The 23817-nt window shown below is 43.8% G+C and overlaps 20 non-coding genes across 20 annotated transcripts; 17 read left to right on the forward strand and 3 right to left on the reverse strand.

Annotated features, from left to right (window-relative positions):
• The first annotated feature begins 1107 nt into the window (after nt 1-1107).
• Nucleotides 1108-1247, forward strand: LOC141327088 (U4 spliceosomal RNA). The gene has a single exon (XR_012354405.1). It is a non-coding gene; the product is annotated as a U4 spliceosomal RNA (small nuclear RNA).
• Nucleotides 1248-1742: 495 nt separating this feature from the next.
• Nucleotides 1743-1824, reverse strand: trnas-gcu (transfer RNA serine (anticodon GCU)). Its single transcript has one exon. It is a non-coding gene; the product is annotated as a tRNA-Ser (tRNA).
• Nucleotides 1825-2316: 492 nt separating this feature from the next.
• LOC141327050 (U4 spliceosomal RNA) lies at nt 2317-2457 on the forward strand. The gene has a single exon (XR_012354370.1). It is a non-coding gene; the product is annotated as a U4 spliceosomal RNA (small nuclear RNA).
• A 972-nt stretch (nt 2458-3429) lies between these two features.
• Nucleotides 3430-3645, forward strand: LOC141326951 (small nucleolar RNA U3). The gene has a single exon (XR_012354281.1). It is a non-coding gene; the product is annotated as a small nucleolar RNA U3 (small nucleolar RNA).
• A 1302-nt stretch (nt 3646-4947) lies between these two features.
• trnak-cuu (transfer RNA lysine (anticodon CUU)) lies at nt 4948-5020 on the forward strand. Its single transcript has one exon. It is a non-coding gene; the product is annotated as a tRNA-Lys (tRNA).
• A 379-nt stretch (nt 5021-5399) lies between these two features.
• On the forward strand, nt 5400-5539 carry LOC141327089 (U4 spliceosomal RNA). The gene has a single exon (XR_012354406.1). It is a non-coding gene; the product is annotated as a U4 spliceosomal RNA (small nuclear RNA).
• Nucleotides 5540-6034: 495 nt separating this feature from the next.
• On the reverse strand, nt 6035-6116 carry trnas-gcu (transfer RNA serine (anticodon GCU)). Its single transcript has one exon. It is a non-coding gene; the product is annotated as a tRNA-Ser (tRNA).
• A 492-nt stretch (nt 6117-6608) lies between these two features.
• On the forward strand, nt 6609-6749 carry LOC141327046 (U4 spliceosomal RNA). The gene has a single exon (XR_012354367.1). It is a non-coding gene; the product is annotated as a U4 spliceosomal RNA (small nuclear RNA).
• Nucleotides 6750-7720: 971 nt separating this feature from the next.
• Nucleotides 7721-7936, forward strand: LOC141326931 (small nucleolar RNA U3). Its single transcript, XR_012354262.1, has one exon. It is a non-coding gene; the product is annotated as a small nucleolar RNA U3 (small nucleolar RNA).
• A 1303-nt stretch (nt 7937-9239) lies between these two features.
• Nucleotides 9240-9312, forward strand: trnak-cuu (transfer RNA lysine (anticodon CUU)). The gene has a single exon. It is a non-coding gene; the product is annotated as a tRNA-Lys (tRNA).
• Nucleotides 9313-9691: 379 nt separating this feature from the next.
• On the forward strand, nt 9692-9831 carry LOC141327090 (U4 spliceosomal RNA). Its single transcript, XR_012354407.1, has one exon. It is a non-coding gene; the product is annotated as a U4 spliceosomal RNA (small nuclear RNA).
• A 495-nt stretch (nt 9832-10326) lies between these two features.
• On the reverse strand, nt 10327-10408 carry trnas-gcu (transfer RNA serine (anticodon GCU)). Its single transcript has one exon. It is a non-coding gene; the product is annotated as a tRNA-Ser (tRNA).
• A 492-nt stretch (nt 10409-10900) lies between these two features.
• On the forward strand, nt 10901-11041 carry LOC141327047 (U4 spliceosomal RNA). The gene has a single exon (XR_012354368.1). It is a non-coding gene; the product is annotated as a U4 spliceosomal RNA (small nuclear RNA).
• Nucleotides 11042-12013: 972 nt separating this feature from the next.
• Nucleotides 12014-12229, forward strand: LOC141326952 (small nucleolar RNA U3). The gene has a single exon (XR_012354282.1). It is a non-coding gene; the product is annotated as a small nucleolar RNA U3 (small nucleolar RNA).
• A 1294-nt stretch (nt 12230-13523) lies between these two features.
• Nucleotides 13524-13596, forward strand: trnak-cuu (transfer RNA lysine (anticodon CUU)). The gene has a single exon. It is a non-coding gene; the product is annotated as a tRNA-Lys (tRNA).
• A 379-nt stretch (nt 13597-13975) lies between these two features.
• LOC141327099 (U4 spliceosomal RNA) lies at nt 13976-14115 on the forward strand. The gene has a single exon (XR_012354415.1). It is a non-coding gene; the product is annotated as a U4 spliceosomal RNA (small nuclear RNA).
• A 593-nt stretch (nt 14116-14708) lies between these two features.
• On the forward strand, nt 14709-14782 carry trnat-agu (transfer RNA threonine (anticodon AGU)). Its single transcript has one exon. It is a non-coding gene; the product is annotated as a tRNA-Thr (tRNA).
• A 602-nt stretch (nt 14783-15384) lies between these two features.
• trnar-ucu (transfer RNA arginine (anticodon UCU)) lies at nt 15385-15474 on the forward strand. The gene is given in 2 exon segments: nt 15385-15421; nt 15439-15474. It is a non-coding gene; the product is annotated as a tRNA-Arg (tRNA).
• A 155-nt stretch (nt 15475-15629) lies between these two features.
• Nucleotides 15630-15703, forward strand: trnat-cgu (transfer RNA threonine (anticodon CGU)). The gene has a single exon. It is a non-coding gene; the product is annotated as a tRNA-Thr (tRNA).
• Nucleotides 15704-16299: 596 nt separating this feature from the next.
• On the forward strand, nt 16300-16373 carry trnat-agu (transfer RNA threonine (anticodon AGU)). The gene has a single exon. It is a non-coding gene; the product is annotated as a tRNA-Thr (tRNA).
• Nucleotides 16374-23817: the final 7444 nt, after the last annotated feature.

Genomic DNA, 23817 nt, shown 5'->3' on the forward strand with positions numbered 1-23817 from the left:
TGGATCTGTAAATCATTCGCCATCATCAGCGCAGTTATTTCTCCATCATTCACCATCATCAGCACAGTCATCTCTCTGTTTATGTGGTAAGTGATATCTTTTGTACTGCAATGTAACAGGCTAGTGCTAGCATTAAGCTAACCGTGTCCCTTCAGTGGCTTGCCTTGTTTTACTGATGTACTGACGTTACCGATGATTGGGCGATGCAAATGTTGGAGGCGTAACTATTAACGATCCCGGGACTGTTGCGTAACAGTCGGTGTTATGTTGGACTTGACATATAAATCTAGTGTTCTCAAAAGACCACCGAAAAATAGAAGATTTATCCTTATCCTTATATAGATTTATCCTTGATTTCCATAAGAAAGGTGCCCCAAATTGGTGGAAAATCACGTCTCAACCATACGCTGCCCAAAGCATTGAACCGCCTTCACGCGGCAAGACAGAACATGTTGTTGGCCTGCACTGCTGGGTCAAACTGCGCTTCCCAAACACAGATTGGGTCAAAACTGACAGAAGAAAACTCTAAGCCTGCTCTAAGCCCTACCCACGGGACGGCTCGACAGTCTCGCACAACGCGAGAGCCTCCGTTTCGCCTGTGTCATTTGGGAGCCGATGAAAACTGCCTCCGACCCGGTGAAGGAAGCCACAACCAGCCCGGCTAGCTCAGTCGGTAGAGCATGAGACTCTTAATCTCAGGGTCTTGGGTTCGAGCCCCACGTTGGGCGCCTCTGTTGGCTCTCTTTCTTCCCAACAGGGTGGCGGGCTCCAGCGTGCCCATTCGCCGCACAGGCTAAGTGGATTTTGCGAGCTCCGGAACTGGATCCGGGGGACTGCAGTGACCATCTGATCGGAATACAGAATGGATCTGGTGGCTACGGTGACCTCAGAATAAGAAGAAACAGACTAATATTAATGTAGATGCAAAAGTTCCATGTTGCCACAGTGTCAGATTGGAGAGGATCTGGTTTTCACAGTCTTGCGTCGATGGCCGTCTAGGTGAAGAGGTCTTCACTGATGATCTGTCTCTGGGGCCCATCCAGCTTGCTACCACCTTGTCGGTTCACATCTACGTAGGTCCACGAAAAGGTCACGACCGTCACCGGTATTCTATCGCAGAGGCAATGTTGTAGCTTGTGTGGTTTATCTGAGGTGTGATCATTGCTGGTTGAAAACTTTCCCCGATATCCCATCGGGATGATTTGAAATACAGTCAGCTTCGACAGTTTTTGCCGGTCTCTCTGGACGCTTCTTGAAAAAGATAGTTTTGCTTCGTTTTGTTTCCTTTTGTTGGAGTGGCTGGTTGTTGGTCCTCGTCAAAGAGGTGTCTACAGATCATAGCGTGCCGGAGCCAGAAGATTTGTTGTTTTGTCAATATGTTCTCAAGACTTCGCTGCAGGTATCATTAAAGTACAGCACAATTACAGCTCACCGCTACCCATCGTAAACAGGTTGGGCCTGTCTGTTCCGGTGGGCTCTCAGTGGTGCTAAATCATCAAATGAAGAGGATGGGATTCAAACCCACACAAACCAAGGTGTGCCCAGCACAACGGATTAGCCTTGCATCGCCTTAACCACTCGACCACCTCGTCACTTTCCGTGGTCCTTTTATTTAACACTCCCGATTCAGACCATCAGCTCATTAGTAGAGCACTCAGTGAACTGAACTGAGTGTGTCAGATAAGGAGGACACTCAAAAAGTGCAGAGTGGGGTCCCCAGGACTACTGCTAAAGGAGCCGAACGACGAGGATGGGATTCGAACCCACGCGTGCAGAGCACAATGGATTAGCAGTCCATCGCCTTAACCACTCGGCCACCTCGTCATTTTACGTGGCATTTTTTATTTAGCACTCCTGATTCAGATCATCAGTTCATTAGTAGAGAACTCTAAGAACTGAACTGAGTGTGTTAGATAAGGAGGACACACAAAAAGTTTAGCATGGGGTCCCCAGGACCTGGATTAAGGTCCAGTGCTAAAGGAACCGAACGACAAGAATGGGATTCCAACCATTGCACAGAGCACAATGGATTAGCAGTCCATCGCTTTAACCACTCGGCCACCCCGTCCCCTTGCTGACCGAGACAGGCCATGCTGCGGACCTTTTCAGCTGCTGCTGCCGTGCTTTCAGCAGGCTGTTTTGAGCACAGAGGGAATAGTGAATGAGCCGTCTTTTACACACCTCTAATCTGTTCCGTGGAAACACGGTGCAGCAACCCGTGCCAGGAGACTGTTTGTGCGTCATGTTTAAAGCTTGCTGCCACCTTGTCGGTTCACATCCACGTAGGTGCACGAAAAGGTCACGACCGTCGCTGGCATTCTTTCGCAGAGGCAATATTGTAGCCTATAAGGTTTATCCGAGGCGCGGTCATTGCTGGTTGAAAACTTTACCCAATACCCCGCCAGGATGACTTGAAATACAGTTAGCTTTGGCGATTTTTGCTAGCCTCTCTGGAGGCTTAGAGTTTTGTTGAGAAATATAGCCTTGTTTCGTTTAGGTTTTTTTTTCCTCGCCAAAAAGCTGTCTACTGATGATAGAGCGCCAGAGCCAGAGGGCTTGTTGTTTTTTCAATATGTTCTCAAGACAGGTATCGTTAAACTGCCGCGCAATTACAGATCACCGTTACCCATCGTAAACAGGTTGGTCCTGTCTGGTCCGGTGGGCTCTCAGTGGCGCTAAAGCTTCCAATGCGTGTCGAGCACAATGTATTAGCCTTCCACCGCCTTAACCACTGGACCACCTCGTCATCTTGCAGGGTTTCTTTATTTAACACTCCTGATTCATGTGCATGTGGCTGCATTCTTCGTCTTTTCTTTCAGCCGCCGAGGGCCTGTTTTCCACTGAGGCCCTGCGCCAAACTCCCTATGAGACACAATCGAACGTTAGTAGTAACCTCCGATTACGGCCGAATGTGGATTCTGCTCGGACGACGGGGCACCGGTACATCCTTTGTAGCTTTAGCTTATTAGCCAAACGCTACACCAGTTTGCCATTTCCCTTGAAATCATCCTTGATTTCCATAAGAAAGGTGCCCCAAATTGGTGGAAAATCACAACTCAACCATACGCTGTCCAAAGCATTGAACCGCCTTCACGCGGCAAAACAGAACATGTTGTTGGCCCGCACTGCTGGGTCAAACTGCGCTTCCCAAAAACAGATTGGGTCAAAACTGACAGAAGAAATCTCTAAGCCTGCTTTAAGCCCTACCCACGGGACGGGTTGACAGTCTCGCACAACGCGAGAGCCTCAGTTTCGCCTGTGTAATTTGGGGGCCGATGAAAACTGCATCCGACTAAAATTGCAAAAAAAAATTTAGGACTCTAATGATGTTTCAGATGTAACTTTTCTCATCTCTGTTGTTAGGTTGTCACCATCTCTGAGACTCAAAGTGTCAGAAGTCGCCTAAGCTGGTTTTGCAAAATGGAGGTCAAGATTATACTTTCAGGGATCATTTCTATAGTTTTTAACTAGGAAATGTGTTTCAAAAGTGTAGTGTCTCCCAAACTACGATGATGAGCTTTGATACACTTTTCTGAGCGTGAATCGGGTGTGGAGTAATTGGTTATTTCATATGCTCCACACCATTGATGAACGTTCTGTGTGGCACTTATGCCGCATAGAAGAAGAGAGTATGATCAGAGTGGTCTTTGAAAATTGTAAATATCAGATTAAAAATCTTGTGAGTAGCTGCGATCGATTGAACATCGGATATGATTCTGTTTGTAATTAATTGTTTAGCTCATAATTGGTGTATATCTGATGAAACTACTTTTTTTTTTTTTTTTTTTACATTTTTGTTGGTGGGTGTCACCATCCTTGAGATTCAGAATGTCAGGATAAGATGTCAGCTGGTTCTATCAACTTAAAGTTGCCATAAAATGCATTGAGAGAATATTTTAATTTGTTCTTTGATATCTACATAGAAGGTATATGGCATAGGAAAGGGCAAACAATCTCCAGAAACGGTTTTACAGGACCATTTACAACCCTAGGATTTGTCCCTAGAATGAAATGCTCTGTTATTGCCTTTTTTGGAAGCTTCATGAATATTAATGAGCTCTGCTCCGATTGGCTGTTTCACAGAGCTGCTCATCTCTATAGCTGGCACATTGATAAAAAATATATATTTAATTAGGAGCTCTAGCTGCTTTTAATATGTGGTTTGTTGAATCTGCCGTTTTGAATCGCAGACATTTTAGTCTCATTACTGTGATCCATGTGCTCTGTGTAAAGTTATAATGCAGACGGAGCTCTTCTTACCACACAAGTTCAGCTGCTTCTCGGTGATACTCTGGATCTGTAAATCATTCGCCATCATCAGCGCAGTTATTTCTCCATCATTCACCATCATCAGCACAGTCATCTCTCTGTTTATGTGATAAGTGATATCTTTTGTACTGCAATGTAACAGGCTAGTGCTAGCATTAAGCTAACCGTGTCCCTTCAGTGGCTTGCCTTGTTTTACTGATGTACTGACGTTACCGATGATTGGGCGATGCAAATGTTGGAGGCGTAACTATTAACGATCCCGGGACTGTTGCGTAACAGTCGGTGTTATGTTGGAATTGACATATAAATCTAGTGTTCTCAAAAGACCACCGAAAAATAGAAGATTTATCCTTATCCTTATATAGATTTATCCTTGATTTCCATAAGAAAGGTGCCCCAAATTGGTGGAAAATCACATCTCAACCATACACTGCCCAAAGCATTGAACCGCCTTCACGCGGCAAGACAGAACATGTTGTTTGCCTGCACTGCTGGGTCAAACTGCGCTTCCCAAAAACAGATTGGGTCAAAACTGACAGAAGAAAACTCTAAGCCTGCTCTAAGCCCTACCCACGGGACGGCTCGACAGTCTCGCACAACGCGAGAGCCTCCGTTTCGCCTGTGTCATTTGGGAGCCGATGAAAACTGCCTCCGACCCGGTGAAGGAAGCCACAACCAGCCCGGCTAGCTCAGTCGGTAGAGCATGAGACTCTTAATCTCAGGGTCGTGGGTTCGAGCCCCACGTTGGGCGCCTCTGTTGGCTCTCTTTCTTCCCAACAGGGTGGCGGGCTCCAGCGTGCCCATTCGCTGCACAGGCTAAGTGGATTTTGCGAGCTCCGGAACTGGATCCGGGGGACTGCAGTGACCATCTGATCGGAATACAGAATGGATCTGGCGGCTACGGTGACCTCAGAATAAGAAGAAACAGACTAATATTAATGTAGATGCAAAAGTTCCATGTTGCCACAGTGTCAGATTGGAGAGGATCTGGTTTTCACAGTCTTGCGTCGATGGCCGTCTAGGTGAAGAGGTCTTCACTGATGATCTGTCTCTGGGGCCCATCCAGCTTGCTACCACCTTGTCGGTTCACATCCACGTAGGTCCACGAAAAGGTCACGACCGTCACCGGTATTCTATCGCAGAGGCAATGTTGTAGCTTGTGTGGTTTATCTGAGGTGTGATCATTGCTGGTTGAAAACTTTCCCCGATATCCCATCGGGATGATTTGAAATACAGTCAGCTTCGACAGTTTTTGCCGGTCTCTCTGGACGCTTCTTGAAAAAGATAGTTTTGCTTCGTTTTGTTTCCTTTTGTTGGAGTGGCTGGTTGTTGGTCCTCGTCAAAGAGGTGTCTACAGATCATAGCGTGCCGGAGCCAGAAGATTTGTTGTTTTGTCAATATGTTCTCAAGACTTTGCTGCAGGTATCATTAAAGTACAGCACAATTACAGCTCACCGCTACCCATCGTAAACAGGTTGGGCCTGTCTGTTCCGGTGGGCTCTCAGTGGTGCTAAATCATCAAATGAAGAGGATGGGATTCAAACCCACACAAACCAAGGTGTGCCCAGCACAACGGATTAGCCTTGCATCGCCTTAACCACTCGACCACCTCGTCACTTTCCGCGGTCCTTTTATTTAACACTCCCGATTCAGACCATCAGCTCATTAGTAGAGCACTCAGTGAACTGAACTGAGTGTGTCAGATAAGGAGGACACTCAAAAAGTGCAGAGTGGGGTCCCCAGGACTACTGCTAAACGAGCCGAACGACGAGGATGGGATTCGAACCCACGCGTGCAGAGCACAATGGATTAGCAGTCCATCGCCTTAACCACTCGGCCACCTCGTCATTTTACGTGGCATTTTTTATTTAGCACTCCTGATTCAGATCATCAGTTCATTAGTAGAGAACTCTAAGAACTGAACTGAGTGTGTTAGATAAGGAGGACACACAAAAAGTTTAGCATGGGGTCCCCAGGACCTGGATTAAGGTCCAGTGCTAAAGGAACCGAACGACAAGAATGGGATTCCAACCATTGCACAGAGCACAATGGATTAGCAGTCCATCGCTTTAACCACTCGGCCACCCCGTCCCCTTGCTGACCGAGACAGGCCATGCTGCGGACCTTTTCAGCTGCTGCTGCCGTGCTTTCAGCAGGCTGTTTTGAGCACAGAGGGAATAGTGAATGAGCCGTCTTTTACACACCTCTAATCTGTTCCGTGGAAACACGGTGCAGCAACCCGTGCCAGGAGACTGTTTGTGCGTCATGTTTAAAGCTTGCTGCCACCTTGTCGGTTCACATCCACGTAGGTGCACGAAAAGGTCACGACCGTCGCTGGCATTCTTTCGCAGAGGCAATATTGTAGCCTATAAGGTTTATCCGAGGCGCGATCATTGCTGGTTGAAAACTTTACCCAATACCCCGCCAGGATGACTTGAAATACAGTTAGCTTTGGCGATTTTTGCTAGCCTCTCTGGAGGCTTAGAGTTTTGTTGAGAAATATAGCCTTGTTTCGTTTAGGTTTTTTTTCCTCGCCAAAAAGCTGTCTACTGATGATAGAGCGCCAGAGCCAGAGGGCTTGTTGTTTTTTCAATATGTTCTCAAGACAGGTATCGTTAAACTGCCGCGCAATTACAGATCACCGTTACCCATCGTAAACAGGTTGGTCCTGTCTGGTCCGGTGGGCTCTCAGTGGCGCTAAAGCTTCCAATGCGTGTCGAGCACAATGTATTAGCCTTCCACCGCCTTAACCACTGGACCACCTCGTCATCTTGCAGGGTTTCTTTATTTAACACTCCTGATTCATGTGCATGTGGATGCATTCTTCGTCTTTTCTTTCAGCCGCCGAGGGCCTGTTTTCCACTGAGGCCCTGCGCCAAACTCCCTATGAGACACAATCGAACGTTAGTAGTAACCTCCGATTACGGCCGAATGTGGATTCTGCTCGGACGACGGGGCACCGGTACATCCTTTGTAGCTTTAGCTTATTAGCCAAACGCTACACCAGTTTGCCATTTCCCTTGAAATCATCCTTGATTTCCATAAGAAAGGTGCCCCAAATTGGTGGAAAATCACAACTCAACCATACGCTGTCCAAAGCATTGAACCGCCTTCACGCGGCAAAACAGAACATGTTGTTGGCCCGCACTGCTGGGTCAAACTGCGCTTCCCAAAAACAGATTGGGTCAAAACTGACAGAAGAAATCTCTAAGCCTGCTTTAAGCCCTACCCACGGGACGGGTTGACAGTCTCGCACAACGCGAGAGCCTCAGTTTCGCCTGTGTAATTTGGGGGCCGATGAAAACTGCATCCGACTAAAATTACAAAAAAAATTTTAGGACTCTAATGATGTTTCAGATGTAACTTTTCTCATCTCTGTTGTTAGGTTGTCACCATCTCTGAGACTCAAAGTGTCAGAAGTCGCCTAAGCTGGTTTTGCAAAATGGAGGTCAAGATTATACTTTCAGGGATCATTTCTATAGTTTTTAACTAGGAAATGTGTTTCAAAAGTGTAGCGTCTCCCAAACTACGATGATGAGCTTTGATACTCTTTTCTGAGCGTGAATCGGGTGTGGAGTAATTGTTTATTTCATATGCTCCACACCATTGATGAACGTTTTGTGTGGCATTTATGCCGCATTGAAGAAGAGAGTATGATCAGAGTGGTCTTTGAAAATTGTAAATATCAGATTAAAAATCTTGTGAGTAGGTGCGATCGATTGAACATCGGATATGATTCTGTTTGTAATTAATTGTTTAGCTCATAATTGGTGTATATCTGATGAAACTACTTTTTTTTTTTTTTTTTTTTACATTTTTGTTGGTGGGTGTCACCATCCTTGAGATTCAGAATGTCAGGATAAGATGTCAGCTGGTTCTATCAACTTAAAGTTGCCATAAAATGCATTGAGAGAATATTTTAATTTGTTCTTTGATATCTACATAGAAGGTATATGGCATAGGAAAGGGCAAACAATCTCCAGAAACGGTTTTACAGGACCATTTACAACCCTAGGATTTGTCCCTAGAATGAAATGCTCTGTTATTGCCTTTTTTGGAAGCTTTATGAATATTAATGAGCTCTGCTCCGATTGGCTGTTTCACAGAGCTGCTCATCTCTATAGCTGGCACATTGATAAAAAATATATATTTAATTAGGAGCTCTAGCCGCTTTTAATATGTGGTTTGTTGAATCTGCCGTTTTGAATCGCAGACATTTTAGTCTCATTACTGTGATCCATGTGCTCTGTGTAAAGTTATAATGCAGACGGAGCTCTTCTTACCACACAAGTTCAGCTGCTTCTCGGTGATACTCTGGATCTGTAAATCATTCGCCATCATCAGCGCAGTTATTTCTCCATCATTCACCATCATCAGCACAGTCATCTCTCTGTTTATGTGGTAAGTGATATCTTTTGTACTGCAATGTAACAGGCTAGTGCTAGCATTAAGCTAACCGTGTCCCTTCAGTGGCTTGCCTTGTTTTACTGATGTACTGACGTTACCGATGATTGGGCGATGCAAATGTTGGAGGCGTAACTATTAACGATCCCGGGACTGTTGCGTAACAGTCGTTGTTATGTTGGACTTGACATATAAATCTAGTGTTCTCAAAAGACCACCGAAAAATAGAAGATTTATCCTTATCCTTATATAGATTTATCCTTGATTTCCATAAGAAAGGTGCCCCAAATTGGTGGAAAATCACATCTCAACCATACGCTGCCCAAAGCATTGAACCGCCTTCACGCGGCAAGACAGAACATGTTGTTGGCCTGCACTGCTGGGTCAAACTGCGCTTCCCAAAAACAGATTGGGTCAAAACTGACAGAAGAAAACTCTAAGCCTGCTCTAAGCCCTACCCACGGGACGGCTCGACAGTCTCGCACAACGCGAGAGCCTCCGTTTTGCCTGTGTTATTTGGGAGCCGATGAAAACTGCCTCCGACCCGGTGAAGGAAGCCACAACCAGCCCGGCTGGCTCAGTCGGTAGAGCATGAGACTCTTAATCTCAGGGTCGTGGGTTCGAGCCCCACGTTGGGCGCCTCTGTTGGCTCTCTTTCTTCCCAACAGGGTGGCGGGCTCCAGCGTGCCCATTCGCCGCACAGGCTAAGTGGATTTTGCAAGCTCCGGAACTGGATCCGGGGGACTGCAGTGACCATCTGATCGGAATACAGAATGGATCTGGCGGCTACGGTGACCTCAGAATAAGAAGAAACAGACTAATATTAATGTAGATGCAAAAGTTCCATGTTGCCACAGTGTCAGATTGGAGAGGATCTGGTTTTCACAGTCTTGCGTCGATGGCCGTCTAGGTGAAGAGGTCTTCACTGATGATCTGTCTCTGGGGCCCATCCAGCTTGCTACCACCTTGTCGGTTCACATCCACGTAGGTCCACGAAAAGGTCACGACCGTCACCGGTATTCTATCGCAGAGGCAATGTTGTAGCTTGTGTGGTTTATCTGAGGTGTGATCATTGCTGGTTGAAAACTTTCCCCGATATCCCATCGGGATGATTTGAAATACAGTCAGCTTCGACAGTTTTTGCCGGTCTCTCTGGACGCTTCTTGAAAAAGATAGTTTTGCTTCGTTTTGTTTCCTTTTGTTGGAGTGGCTGGTTGTTGGTCCTCGTCAAAGAGGTGTCTACAGATCATAGCGTGCCGGAGCCAGAAGATTTGTTGTTTTGTCAATATGTTCTCAAGACTTTGCTGCAGGTATCATTAAAGTACAGCACAATTACAGCTCACCGCTACCCATCGTAAACAGGTTGGGCCTGTCTGTTCCGGTGGGCTCTCAGTGGTGCTAAATCATCAAATGAAGAGGATGGGATTCAAACCCACACAAACCAAGGTGTGCCCAGCACAACGGATTAGCCTTGCATCGCCTTAACCACTCGACCACCTCGTCACTTTCCGCGGTCCTTTTATTTAACACTCCCGATTCAGACCATCAGCTCATTAGTAGAGCACTCAGTGAACTGAACTGAGTGTGTCAGATAAGGAGGACACTCAAAAAGTGCAGAGTGGGGTCCCCAGGACTACTGCTAAAGGAGCCGAACGACGAGGATGGGATTCGAACCCACGCGTGCAGAGCACAATGGATTAGCAGTCCATCGCCTTAACCACTCGGCCACCTCGTCATTTTACGTGGCATTTTTTATTTAGCACTCCTGATTCAGATCATCAGTTCATTAGTAGAGAACTCTAAGAACTGAACTGAGTGTGTTAGATAAGGAGGACACACAAAAAGTTTAGCATGGGGTCCCCAGGACCTGGATTAAGGTCCAGTGCTAAAGGAACCGAACGACAAGAATGGGATTCCAACCATTGCACAGAGCACAATGGATTAGCAGTCCATCGCTTTAACCACTCGGCCACCCCGTCCCCTTGCTGACCGAGACAGGCCATGCTGCGGACCTTTTCAGCTGCTGCTGCCGTGCTTTCAGCAGGCTGTTTTGAGCACAGAGGGAATAGTGAATGAGCCGTCTTTTACACACCTCTAATCTGTTCCGTGGAAACACGGTGCAGCAACCCGTGCCAGGAGACTGTTTGTGCGTCATGTTTAAAGCTTGCTGCCACCTTGTCGGTTCACATCCACGTAGGTGCACGAAAAGGTCACGACCGTCGCTGGCATTCTTTCGCAGAGGCAATATTGTAGCCTATAAGGTTTATCCGAGGCGCGATCATTGCTGGTTGAAAACTTTACCCAATACCCCGCCAGGATGACTTGAAATACAGTTAGCTTTGGCGATTTTTGCTAGCCTCTCTGGAGGCTTAGAGTTTTGTTGAGAAATATAGCCTTGTTTCGTTTAGGTTTTTTTTTCCTCGCCAAAAAGCTGTCTACTGATGATAGAGCGCCAGAGCCAGAGGGCTTGTTGTTTTTTCAATATGTTCTCAAGACAGGTATCGTTAAACTGCCGCGCAATTACAGATCACCGTTACCCATCGTAAACAGGTTGGTCCTGTCTGGTCCGGTGGGCTCTCAGTGGCGCTAAAGCTTCCAATGCGTGTCGAGCACAATGTATTAGCCTTCCACCGCCTTAACCACTGGACCACCTCGTCATCTTGCAGGGTTTCTTTATTTAACACTCCTGATTCATGTGCATGTGGCTGCATTCTTCGTCTTTTCTTTCAGCCGCCGAGGGCCTGTTTTCCACTGAGGCCCTGCGCCAAACTCCCTATGAGACACAATCGAACGTTAGTAGTAACCTCCGATTACGGCCGAATGTGGATTCTGCTCGGACGACGGGGCACCGGTACATCCTTTGTAGCTTTAGCTTATTAGCCAAACGCTACACCAGTTTGCCATTTCCCTTGAAATCATCCTTGATTTCCATAAGAAAGGTGCCCCAAATTGGTGGAAAATCACAACTCAACCATACGCTGTCCAAAGCATTGAACCGCCTTCACGCGGCAAAACAGAACATGTTGTTGGCCCGCACTGCTGGGTCAAACTGCGCTTCCCAAAAACAGATTGGGTCAAAACTGACAGAAGAAATCTCTAAGCCTGCTTTAAGCCCTACCCACGGGACGGGTTGACAGTCTCGCACAACGCGAGAGCCTCAGTTTCGCCTGTGTAATTTGGGGGCCGATGAAAACTGCATCCGACTAAAATTGCAAAAAAAAATTTAGGACTCTAATGATGTTTCAGATGTAACTTTTCTCATCTCTGTTGTTAGGTTGTCACCATCTCTGAGACTCAAAGTGTCAGAAGTCGCCTAAGCTGGTTTTGCAAAATGGAGGTCAAGATTATACTTTCAGGGATCATTTCTATAGTTTTTAACTAGGAAATGTGTTTCAAAAGTGTAGTGTCTCCCAAACTACGATGATGAGCTTTGATACACTTTTCTGAGCGTGAATCGGGTGTGGAGTAATTGGTTATTTCATATGCTCCACACCATTGATGAACGTTCTGTGTGGCACTTATGCCGCATAGAAGAAGAGAGTATGATCAGAGTGGTCTTTGAAAATTGTAAATATCAGATTAAAAATCTTGTGAGTAGTTGCGATCGATTGAACATCGGATATGATTCTGTTTGTAATTAATTGTTTAGCTCATAATTGGTGTATATCTGATGAAACTACTTTTTTTTTTTACATTTTTGTTGGTGGGTGTCACCATCCTTGAGATTCAGAATGTCAGGATAAGATGTCAGCTGGTTCTATCAACTTAAAGTTGCCATAAAATGCATTGAGAGAATATTTTAATTTGTTCTTTGATATCTACATAGAAGGTATATGGCATAGGAAAGGGCAAACAATCTCCAGAAACGGTTTTACAGGACCATTTACAACCCTAGGATTTGTCCCTAGAATGAAATGCTCTGTTATTGCCTTTTTTGGAAGCTTCATGAATATTAATGAGCTCTGCTCCGATTGGCTGTTTCACAGAGCTGCTCATCTCTATAGCTGGCACATTGATAAAAAATATATATTTAATTAGGAGCTCTAGCCGCTTTTAATATGTGGTTTGTTGAATCTGCCGTTTTGAATCGCAGACATTTTAGTCTCATTACTGTGATCCATGTGCTCTGTGTAAAGTTATAATGCAGACGGAGCTCTTCTTACCACACAAGTTCAGCTGCTTCTCGGTGATACTCTGGATCTGTAAATCATTCGCCATCATCAGCGCAGTTATTTCTCCATCATTCACCATCATCAGCACAGTCATCTCTCTGTTTATGTGGTAAGTGATATCTTTTGTACTGCAATGTAACAGGCTAGTGCTAGCATTAAGCTAACCGTGTCCCTTCAGTGGCTTGCCTTGTTTTACTGATGTACTGACGTTACCGATGATTGGGCGATGCAAATGTTGGAGGCGTAACTATTAACGATCCCGGGACTGTTGCGTAACAGTCTGTGTTATGTTGGAATTGACATATAAATCTAGTGTTCTCAAAAGACCACCGAAAAATAGAAGATTTATCCTTATCCTTATATAGATTTATCCTTGATTTCCATAAGAAAGGTGCCCCAAATTGGTGGAAAATCACATCTCAACCATACGCTGCCCAAAGCATTGAACCGCCTTCACGCGGCAAGACAGAACATGTTGTTGGCCTGCACTGCTGGGTCAAACTGCGCTTCCCAAAAACAGATTGGGTCAAAACTGACAGAAGAAAACTCTAAGCCTGCTCTAAGCCCTACCCACGGGACGGCTCGACAGTCTCGCACAACGCGAGAGCCTCCGTTTCGCCTGTGTCATTTGGGAGCCGATGAAAACTGCCTCCGACCCGGTGAAGGAAGCCACAACCAGCCCGGCTAGCTCAGTCGGTAGAGCATGAGACTCTTAATCTCAGGGTCGTGGGTTCGAGCCCCACGTTGGGCGCCTCTGTTGGCTCTCTTTCTTCCCAACAGGGTGGCGGGCTCCAGCGTGCCCATTCGCCGCACAGGCTAAGTGGATTTTGCGAGCTCCGGAACTGGATCCGGGGGACTGCAGTGACCATCTGATCGGAATACAGAATGGATCTGGCGGCTGCGGTGACCTCAGAATAAGAAGAAACAGACTAATATTAATGTAGATGCAAAAGTTCCATGTTGCCACAGTGTCAGATTGGAGAGGATCTGGTTTTCACAGTCTTGCGTCGATGGCCGTCTAGGTGAAGAGGTCTTCACTGATGATCTGTCTCTGGGGCTCATCCAGCTTGCTACCACCTTGTCGGTTCACATCCACGTAGGTGCACGAAAAGGTCACGACCATCACCGGTATTCTATCGCAGAGGAAATGTTGTAGCTTGTGTGGTTTATCTGAGGTGTGATCATTGCTGGTTGAAAACTTTCCCAGATGTCCCATCGGGATGTTTTGAAATACAGTCAGCTTCGACAGTTTTTGCCGGTCTCTCTGGACGCTTCTTGAAAAAGATAGTTTTGCTTCGTTTTGTTTCCTTTTGTTGGAGTGGCTGGTTGTTGGTCCTCGTCAAAGAGGTGTCTACAGATCATAGCGTGCCGGAGCCAGAAGATTTGTTGTTTTGTCAATATGTTCTCAAGACTTCGCTGCAGGTATCATTAAACTACAGCACAATTACAGCTCACCGCTACCCATCGTAAACAGGTTGGGCCTGTCTGTTCCTGTGGGCTCTCAGTGGTGCTAAATCATCAAATGAAGAGGATGGGATTCAAACCCACACAAACCAAGGTGTGCCCAGTACAACGGATTAGCCTTGCATCGCCTTAACCACTCGTGCTTTTTACCATTTTGTTAAGCCCATCATGCGCAATGTTGCAATCGGACAGCAGAAACCATTTGGAGGCCTCCTGTTCTCAGCGTAAATTGATTTAAAGAAAATGTCAATCATATTTAAAAGGTAGCAAAACATGCCCAAGAACCAATTCAGTGAGGTATGGCAATCACTGTCTTGCATTAAGTGGAGGCAGCAGGACGTACGAAGTGTTTATTCATGCATCGTCTAAGACGCCATCCCCACAATTTGCATGCGGGTTGGCGCCGTGGCTTAGTTGGTTAAAGCGCCTGTCTAGTAAACAGGAGATCCTGGGTTCGAATCCCAGCGGTGCCTTGCAAATGGCAGCTTGGACCTTTTTGCCCTCCCTTGGACCTGAGGCCCTTACAGTGCCTCTGCCTTTCAAATGACACTGGACACTGCAATTGTGCAGAGACCCGAGGGCCTGTCCGTCCTGCAGAGAGAGAACGCGCTCTCTTACCGTTGGACGGCCACAGACCAAGGTCAAGGTCAGCCTGGGTTTGAATCCGAGCAATGCCTCTGGTTGCGCGCCACAATACAGCCAACGTCGTGCTTTACGGCGAATGGACGGCGAATGGAGACACATAGAAGCTCGAGGACAGCGGGCGGTTTCCCTTGCAAAACTACCCTCTCACCTGCTTTTGAAGGATAGGATCCTAGGCTAACTGGTCCCACCAAGGAGGCGCCGTGGCTTAGCTGGTCAAAGCGCATCCCAGCGGTGCCTTTCCATCAGTGGCTCTCTCTGGCCTCGTTGTTGGATGGGAGATCCCGACGAGACTCTGTTTTTGAGCCATGCCTAAATTGTGCAAAGACCTGAGGACCTGTCTTTCTGCCCACACAGCGTGCCACTCAGCCGAGCTGGACAGGCACAAATCTGTAAGAAAAGGGCTCAGTGGCCCAGCCTGGCATACCTACAGGGCTCTGTGGCGCAATGGATAGCGCATTGGACTTCTAGACTGCCAGATGAGGCCATTCAAAGGTTGTGGGTTCGAGTCCCACCAGAGTCGTGGCTTTTGGCTTTCTTGTAACTCTCATACTGTGCAGAGTTGCCCTCAGGGAGTAGAAATTTGTAGACATTCTCTTTTATGCGTACCAGCACCTGGCCAGCCTCTGGATGTTTTGACCCTTGGAGTAACCCTTCCGACAGCCTTGCATGCGGTTTGGCGCCGTGGCTTAGTTGGTTAAAGTGCCTGTCTCGTAAACAGGAGATCCTGGGTTCAAATTCCAGCGGTGCCTTGGACGATTTTCCAGTCCAGCAAGCGTAAGCTTTTCAAAAGCGACCTGCAAACAGGGATAGCGAGTGGTTAATTTTGCAAACCACCCCGACTCAGTTGTCGGCAAACGCCTTAAAGCTGTCCAGCACCCGGTCAGCCAACCCCTGGCCTATTCTCTGGAAGCCTGGATCGTCTGAGTCGCCCTCCCGGAGGGCGAACGTGCTGCCCGGCTAGTCTAGTAAACAGGAGATCCTGCGTTCGAATCCCAGCGATGCCTTTGGTAGCGCGCCACAGTACAGCCGAGCTTGTGTTTACCAAAAAAATGGACGGCAAATGGGGACACAGAGGAGCTCGAGTCGTGCTTTTTACCATTTTGTTAAGCCCATCATGCGCAATGTTGCAATCGGACAGCAGAAACCATTTGGAGGCCTCTTGTTCTCAGCGTAAATTGATTTAAAGAAAAGGTCAATCATATTTAAAAGGTAGCAAAACATGCCCAAGAACCAATTCAGTGAGGTATGGCAATCACTGTCTTGCATCAAGTGGAGGCAGCAGGACGTACGAAGTGTTTATTCATGCATCGTCTAAGACGCCATCCCCACAGTTAGCATGCGGGTTGGCGCCGTGGCTTAGTTGGTTAAAGCGCCTGTCTAGTAAACAGGAGATCCTGGGTTCGAATCCCAGCGGTGCCTTGCAAATGGCAGCTTGGACCTTTTTGCCCTCCCTTGGACCTGAGGCCCTTACAGTGCCTCTGCCTTTCAAACGACACTGGACACTGCAATTGTGCAGAATTGATCAGAATCGTAAAGGGACATTAATTTAAAAGGCAGAATCAGAAACTCATGTAATTTGTGCACAGTAGTTTTATTAATTAACTATTATCTATGACTAACACATGACTAATCTAAACAACAAACATACAATCACTCATACATGGAGGAAGGGCATCTAAGATTGGATAAATGGAGCCATTAGAGAAACAAGAAAAATGACGAGATGAGAAAAATCACTTAACCACCTGAATGAAACCATCAGTGCCATTTTACAACAGGGTTTACAAATTAAACTAAACCTCTGTTTTGTTTTGTTTTTTGTTTTTTTGTTAAATGTATGATACTTGCATTGCCTTGGTCGTTGACGAGTGTTTGGATGCAGTCTCCGATGAAAGTCTTGATGGTTTCAAGGTTTTGGACTTGGGATCAAGTTTTTCTGGGTTTGAAGAGCGATGAGTTTCAAAGGTGTCCCCACTCTGTGGTGATTGGGAGTTTCTTCCAACATGGAAAGTGAAGAAGAATGATGAGAGAGAGAGAGAGAGAGAGAGACCCAGCTGAAATCCTGTGATCTTTGGGGCATGAAAAGACAAGGTTGCAGGGCCTGGCACAGGCTTAGGGTTCTGGAGAGTTTCCTCATCTTCCTAGGAGTTCAAGGCCTCCCAGGTTCAGAAGCATCGGCTCTGGGACTCATCAACCAGAAGAAGGCAAGGTGATGAGATACGGGACTAAAAGAACTGAGAAAAGCCAGGAGAACCGAGACGAGTCACTGTGTGAAGCCCTTTTCTCTTATGGGGGTCACAGTTAGGAGATAAAGGTAATTGGGAGGCCAGGGTAATTTATCTTTGGGAAGCTAGAGAGCCAATGGTGACTTTCGCTTTTGGAGGGAAAGTTTCCCACTCTTTGTCTGTAAGCATGGTATTTGCATATGTTCTGGGATTGGTTGTTCATGCAAAAACTAAAGATTTGTAAAACACTAATATGTTGCATAGGTATCAAAAGACAACATAAACCATCTTCTAGATCATCAAAATACAAATTCAATGAGACCAAACATCTTATATGTGTGGTTATACACCATAGTGATCTATCATAACACACGGATACAATTTTTACATTTCACAGTACAAAAGACAAAATAAATGAACAGTAATTATATACACAATGATCCAAGGATATGTGTGTTCGTTCACAGAAAGGTTTTTCTAAGAATTAATAAAAGTTTTTTTAGAGTATTAGTTGGGGAAAATTCTCTTTACATAGTTTTGAGTCGTAAAGATTATCTGGTCTGGCAGAGGAGTCCTGGATGCCATAGTAATACCATTTGTAGACATCATGGCAGCCAGTGTTGTGGATTGAGTGAGGGGGGTCTGTGATCATGTGTTAATCTAATGAAAAATTGATTATTTGGTAAATCTAATGAATTGTGTCTGATTGGTCTGGACCCTAAATGGGTTTTTTTCTGAGCAATACAAAGGCAACAAAGAATGTCGGTTTGTAGAGTAATTTATAACAGCTTCAGATGTGGGTCAACCAATCAGAATCAAGGACCGAACTGTCTGTTTTACACATTTTGGCTGAAACTCTTTCCAGACTGAGGGGATCTGTCAGTCTTCTATCTATTGTGGATCCTCATGTGCTTGTCAAGGTGTCCTCGTTGACTGAAACTCTTTCCACACTCTTTGCAGGCGTAAGGCTTCTCTCCAGGGTGAACTCTCAGGTGGACTCTAAGGTATCCAGGATTGCTGAAACTTCTTCCACACCGTTTGCAGATAAAACACCTCTCTTTTGTGTGAGTTCTCATGTGCCTTTTAAGGTTTCTATTTTCACTGAAACTCTTTCCACACTGTTGGCAGAAAAAAGGCTTCTCTCCTGTGTGAATTATCATGTGCCTTTTAAGGTTTCTATTTTCACTGAAACTCTTTCCACAATGTTGGCAGATGAAAGGCTTCTCTCCTGTGTGAATTCTCATGTGCCTTTCAAGGTTTCCTTGTTGACTGAAACTCTTTCCACATTGACGGCACGTGAAAGTCTTCTCTCCTGTGTGAATTTTCATGTGGACTTTAAGGGTTTCTTTTTGATTGAAACTCTTTCCACACTGTTGGCAGATGAAAGGCTTCTCTCCAGTGTGAATTATCATGTGCCTTTTAAGGTTTCTATTTTGACTGAAACTCTTTCCACACTGACAGCACATGAAAGACTTCTCTCCAGTGTGAATTTTCTTGTGGACTTTAACTTGTCCTTGTTCACTGAAACTCTTTCCACGCTGAAAGCAAGTGAAAAAACTCCTAGTTATTGCCTTTTGAGCTCTTTTTTGTGTAGATGTATTTTCTGACTGTAAGGAACTAAATGATTTTTTTCCAGTTATGATATCATGAAGATTCTCAGACTGATCTTTCTCTTCAGTTTCATTCAGTACTTCCCTCTCCTCTTTCAGTGCTGTTGGGCCTAAGGTGAAAGAACAAAGAAATAAAAGTTAACCCCAGTTTAATGCCACAAAGCAGGTAACACCAATCATGTAGATTTGTAATGCATGTATGCTAGATCTCATATCATGGTGTCCAAACCTGATCATAGTCTGGTGTCCTATAGAGTTTAAGCTGGCTGCTATACAGTTTATTCAATCTAATAATAGTTTAGGAAACCTAGATAAAGACTGATCTCAATTATGATGTACCATTTTTTTAATGTCTTCTAGGGGATCAAATGCAACAAATATAAGAAAGGCTAGGAAAATGGACAAACTCCCCACTCAACCATCAGATGAACAAACGTGGCTGACGTTTTATGGTCATAGCAGCGTCAGCCAATGAAATGCTGCTCTTGAACAGGATGAACGTGATTGGCTGCCACCTGGCCGCTCTATTTGCATTGAGCGATCCTGATTGGCTTACGCTTCCGTCGGCGGCGCTTCACTGGTGTTGCTCGCGGCAGAGTGAAGCGCCGCCGACGGATCCACAATTTTTTTTCCGGCAACGCTTGACGTCACCCATTCAAAATCAATGGGAAGCGTTGACGCTTACGCCCCGTGTGAACACACCGTAAGAGAGGCAAAAGTGGACTAACAATTTTTGGTGCCTCACAAAACTTGAGACAGCAGAGGACTCAACTCTCAGAAATCAGAGGAGAACTTAGAGGCTCACCTTGGGAGCGACATGATCATAGGCAACCCTCTAAATTGAGTTAGGATAGCACTACCAACTAAGTCATAAGGGCAGTCACATTATGGGAGAAGCATGCAGAAGCATAAGACACCTGGTATGATTGCCTCACGAAGTTCCATGGAGTAGAGAACTTCATTCTCATAGATAAGAGGTGAGCCCAGATGTTTTCTTTGGGAGCGGTGTGCTAATCAGAGAACCTCAAGAGCAGGGTGGCGAACATCTGCCCTGGAGAGCCACAGCCTCACAGAGTTTTGCTTTAACCCCTAATCAAACACACCTGAACAACATTATCAAGGTCTTAAGGGTTACTAGAAGGTAGGTGAGTTTTAATTAGGGTTGGAGCTGAATTCTGTAGGATGGTAGCTCTCCAGGGCCGGATTTTGTTTCCTGACTCCAGTCCTCGCTGCTCTAGAGTGAAGGGAACACTGCCAAGTTCAAAGACAGGAGCAGACTAACAAGGAAGGGGAAAAAGGCCAAAGAACCTGATATGACTGCACACAGAGCTCATGGAGAAAAGTCCTTAGCTCTCAGAATGAGAGAACTCACATGCTACATCCGAGACTAGTAGCTTTATCAGGCATTACATGCAGACAAAATGAAAATGACAATTAAAATTTGAAAGCTACAGATTTGTTTACTAATGAGATGCTGCTGTTTCTTGGAGACTCACACCAGTTCTATTGTGGATTTCGTTGGGTCTATTATTGCTTTGTTGTAAAATCTGACAATATTGACAGTGTAGTGTTTAAAATGTAAAATGTTCACTTAATATTACCTTTTTGTTTAACTTATGAAATCAACATTTGAAATCATTTGAATATTCAGAGAAAATTGCACTTTTTTTATCGAAGAGAGTTTCTTAAATCAGTCGCTCTGTACAGTCTGTCAACATTTGATCTTCATGCTATTAAGTGCTACAATTCTATTTTAAAGACACAATGAACAGCAGCATGATTTACTAAAGCAGCACTCTGTGGGCATTCAATCATACGTACGCTGCTGGTGTGGATCCAGTCAGATTTCACCGCAAAATTCATGTAAGTTAATGTCATTTGACCATTAACTCACATTTAACTGTTTTTATAATAAAAGTATAAGTTTGCTTGTCAGAAATACTTGCTTTAATGTTACTTTAAGTTGGGGTAGAAATAAACAAATGCCAAAGCTCAGCATTTTGTTCACGTTCTCCTTCATCAGTTTGAGAAGCACTGGTTTATATCGTTCTCATGGTAAAATACAGTACCTTCTTTATAACTGTGACCTACTGCTCCACTCTGATGCTCCTGAACAGCGCACATCTATTTATTTACTTATTTACTTAATTGTATTGATATTATTTGAATTATTTTCTTAAATTCTTCTATTTATTTATTTATTTATTTATTTTATATATTTTGTTCCAACTTCTTTCCCTTTTTTCCTATTTTCCCTCCTTTTTTTATATTTTTATATATAGAAGTGTACAACTAATACATTACAATCTTACACCTCACATAGTTACAACTAAACGTAACTTGTTTGTGCTGTTTTTTATTATTATTATTATTGTCAGACTTGCTTTATATTTAGAGCACTGTTTGTAGACAGCATGCAGTAGCCAAATACAATTACTCACATTTCAAGGTTTGCTTTGTGCAAAATTTATTATTTTCTTAGAGACTTTTGCATATTTACCAAAGTGCTAGAAATCAACCGTTTTAAAATTAGAAGCAAATATCGGATTTAATGTTACAGAAAAAATGTAAAAAACCAACCAACCTGTTTGTTCATCAGTATCTTCATGCTTGACTCTAAATATGTCTTCACTCTCCTCTTTAATTAACTCCATCTTTGTTTGTTCCTCAGTATCTTCATGCTTGACTCTGAATGTTTCTTCAATCTTCATGTCTTCACTCTCCTCTTTAATAAACACCATTTTTTCAAAGTGTGTCAGATGGATCTCTGTTGATTCTTCAGGAGTTTTTCTGTGTGTTTGTACACTTTGTCCTGTTTAATGAGAATAATTAACAGAAAGAACAATCAAAGCAAACTAAATCTCTGGGTGCGTCTCAATCAGCTGCTAGTTCAGTAGTCAGTGCACTAGTAAGACAGTCACAGAGTTAATAGACTAATATGTAAAAAAAGTATTCGAATTACCCATAAGGTTCATATTTAGGTAGACTATTTTTGATTTAGATATGGTATTCAATTATCTGCACATCATATCTAATATATTACACTTTAATGAAATCATTCTCGGTTGTGATTCACTCGTTTGTGTTTGTTGTTGTCGTTTGTAGTCCGCGTGCCGCTGAATCGAATCACTGAATCATTTCACAAATGATTCGATTCAAATGATTCGGATTCTCAGTTTCTCTCATCACTTCTTATCATCACACGATTGATTCATGATATAGAGAGAAAAACGGAACGCACTTTCTCTGTTACTAAAGGCTAACATTTTCAGTAACACCAAATAAAGCATTATATTTATTTTATATAGATTGTAAAAACGCTTTATTGATACAACAATGTCTATTGACTTAAAAACTTTAAAACCACAAACCTTTCTTCAGGCGACTCACAACAGATGAAGAGCGAGGCGCAGATTTATGACGTCACACCCCCAGAGCAAAACAAAAGTCCCATTGGTGCACTGCTCTCTAGAATCACAAATATATCATAGAAATGTTGTATATAATATAATTTCGTACCCATATTATGATGCATTTCTAAAGTTACTAACTTCGTAAATCGATTAATATTATTCTCAATTTTATGTACATTTATAACAGTTTTATGTTGATATACCTTGCCATTAAATTCACATTAAACTAGTTAATCCCAGGTAGCCAGTGGAATCGGCTGAGTGCCGGCTCACTCGGCTGTGTTCTGGCAGCGGCTCGCCAGGAGTGAGCCGGCTCTGGCCCAGCAATGGTTGCCGGACTTGGCTAGGCTTTGGATCTGCGGATCTGGCCCGATTCTGGTTGAGAAACGGCACATTTAGACACATTCAGCCTGACTATGGGCCATAAGTGTAAGTCCCAAAAATGTCAAAAATTCAGGTTTTACTCCTTGTGTAAATATTTGGTGCCCACAATACAGATCAAAACACATAAACACTTTTTTTTTAACAAAATGCCCGAGATGTCAAATCTTTTCCCTGTCAATGTTATTTATTTAATTGTATTACTATTTTAAATAATATTCTATTATTTTTGTGAGGCCAACCATGGACTTTGTTTATAATTTAAAAATGTTCACTTCATCTAAATTATGACACTTTCATGTTGTTCTGCACCCCAAAAATAGAACAGTATCTGTCTGTAACAGAGCTAATAAAAAAGGTTTCCCCTTTATAACACCATTTTCAGGCTTGATAATCATAATGTGGCATAATTGCAAAAACTTTTTGCAAAATTTTATTTGAAATGTTATAACTGTGATTTTATGGCCAAACACAAATCCAAAAGCAAAATTTAAGGAGTAGTATGAACCAATAATTGACCTTCAGCTGACATCTTCTGGTTATGAAATAAGTGAGTGACACTGTTATGATATTTTATTAATAACTGATATGTTATATATTTAAAAATAATTGTACACTGTAAAAAACAACCTATAGAATCTACTCAATACAATGGGGTAAACTGATGTAACAATTTGCACAGTTTGTTTGGGTAGATTTTATCCTATATATCTGAGTAAAGAATACCTGAATTGATCAGCTAAGACAAACTAAAAAAAGTAGGTAAAGTCTACGCAGCAAAAAGCCCAGTATTAAATGAACTCTCCCAATAGTTTGAGTCCATACTCAAGAGTATTAAAATGAACACTGAAGCAGTGTTAGAGTTATTGAGGTAATTATGTGATTCATTGAGTGGTGATTGACCATCATTAAAGACCTGATGTTAAAAAGCAGAATCACCAAAAGGAGAAGATCTAATTTTGTAAATCACCATTATAGAGGTCAGTGTTAGCATTAGTTTAGCTCTTTATCATTAACTTCATAACATTAGGTTTATTTGGGTGTTCTAATTGAATTATAATGGTCAGACAAACCAGAAGAAATTAGATTATGTGGTGTTGAACATGCTTTGACAAAGTCACAATGTAGTGACCTGAATAACTGAGTTATATTTTATTTATTAATCACGCTGGATTAAGCAGAGAGGTGTTTTTGAAACTTATTTTGACAAAAATATACACATTTTTTAGATATA

This window comes from Garra rufa, chromosome 2, assembly GCF_049309525.1.
Source record: "Garra rufa chromosome 2, GarRuf1.0, whole genome shotgun sequence".
Taxonomy (NCBI): domain Eukaryota; kingdom Metazoa; phylum Chordata; class Actinopteri; order Cypriniformes; family Cyprinidae; genus Garra; species Garra rufa.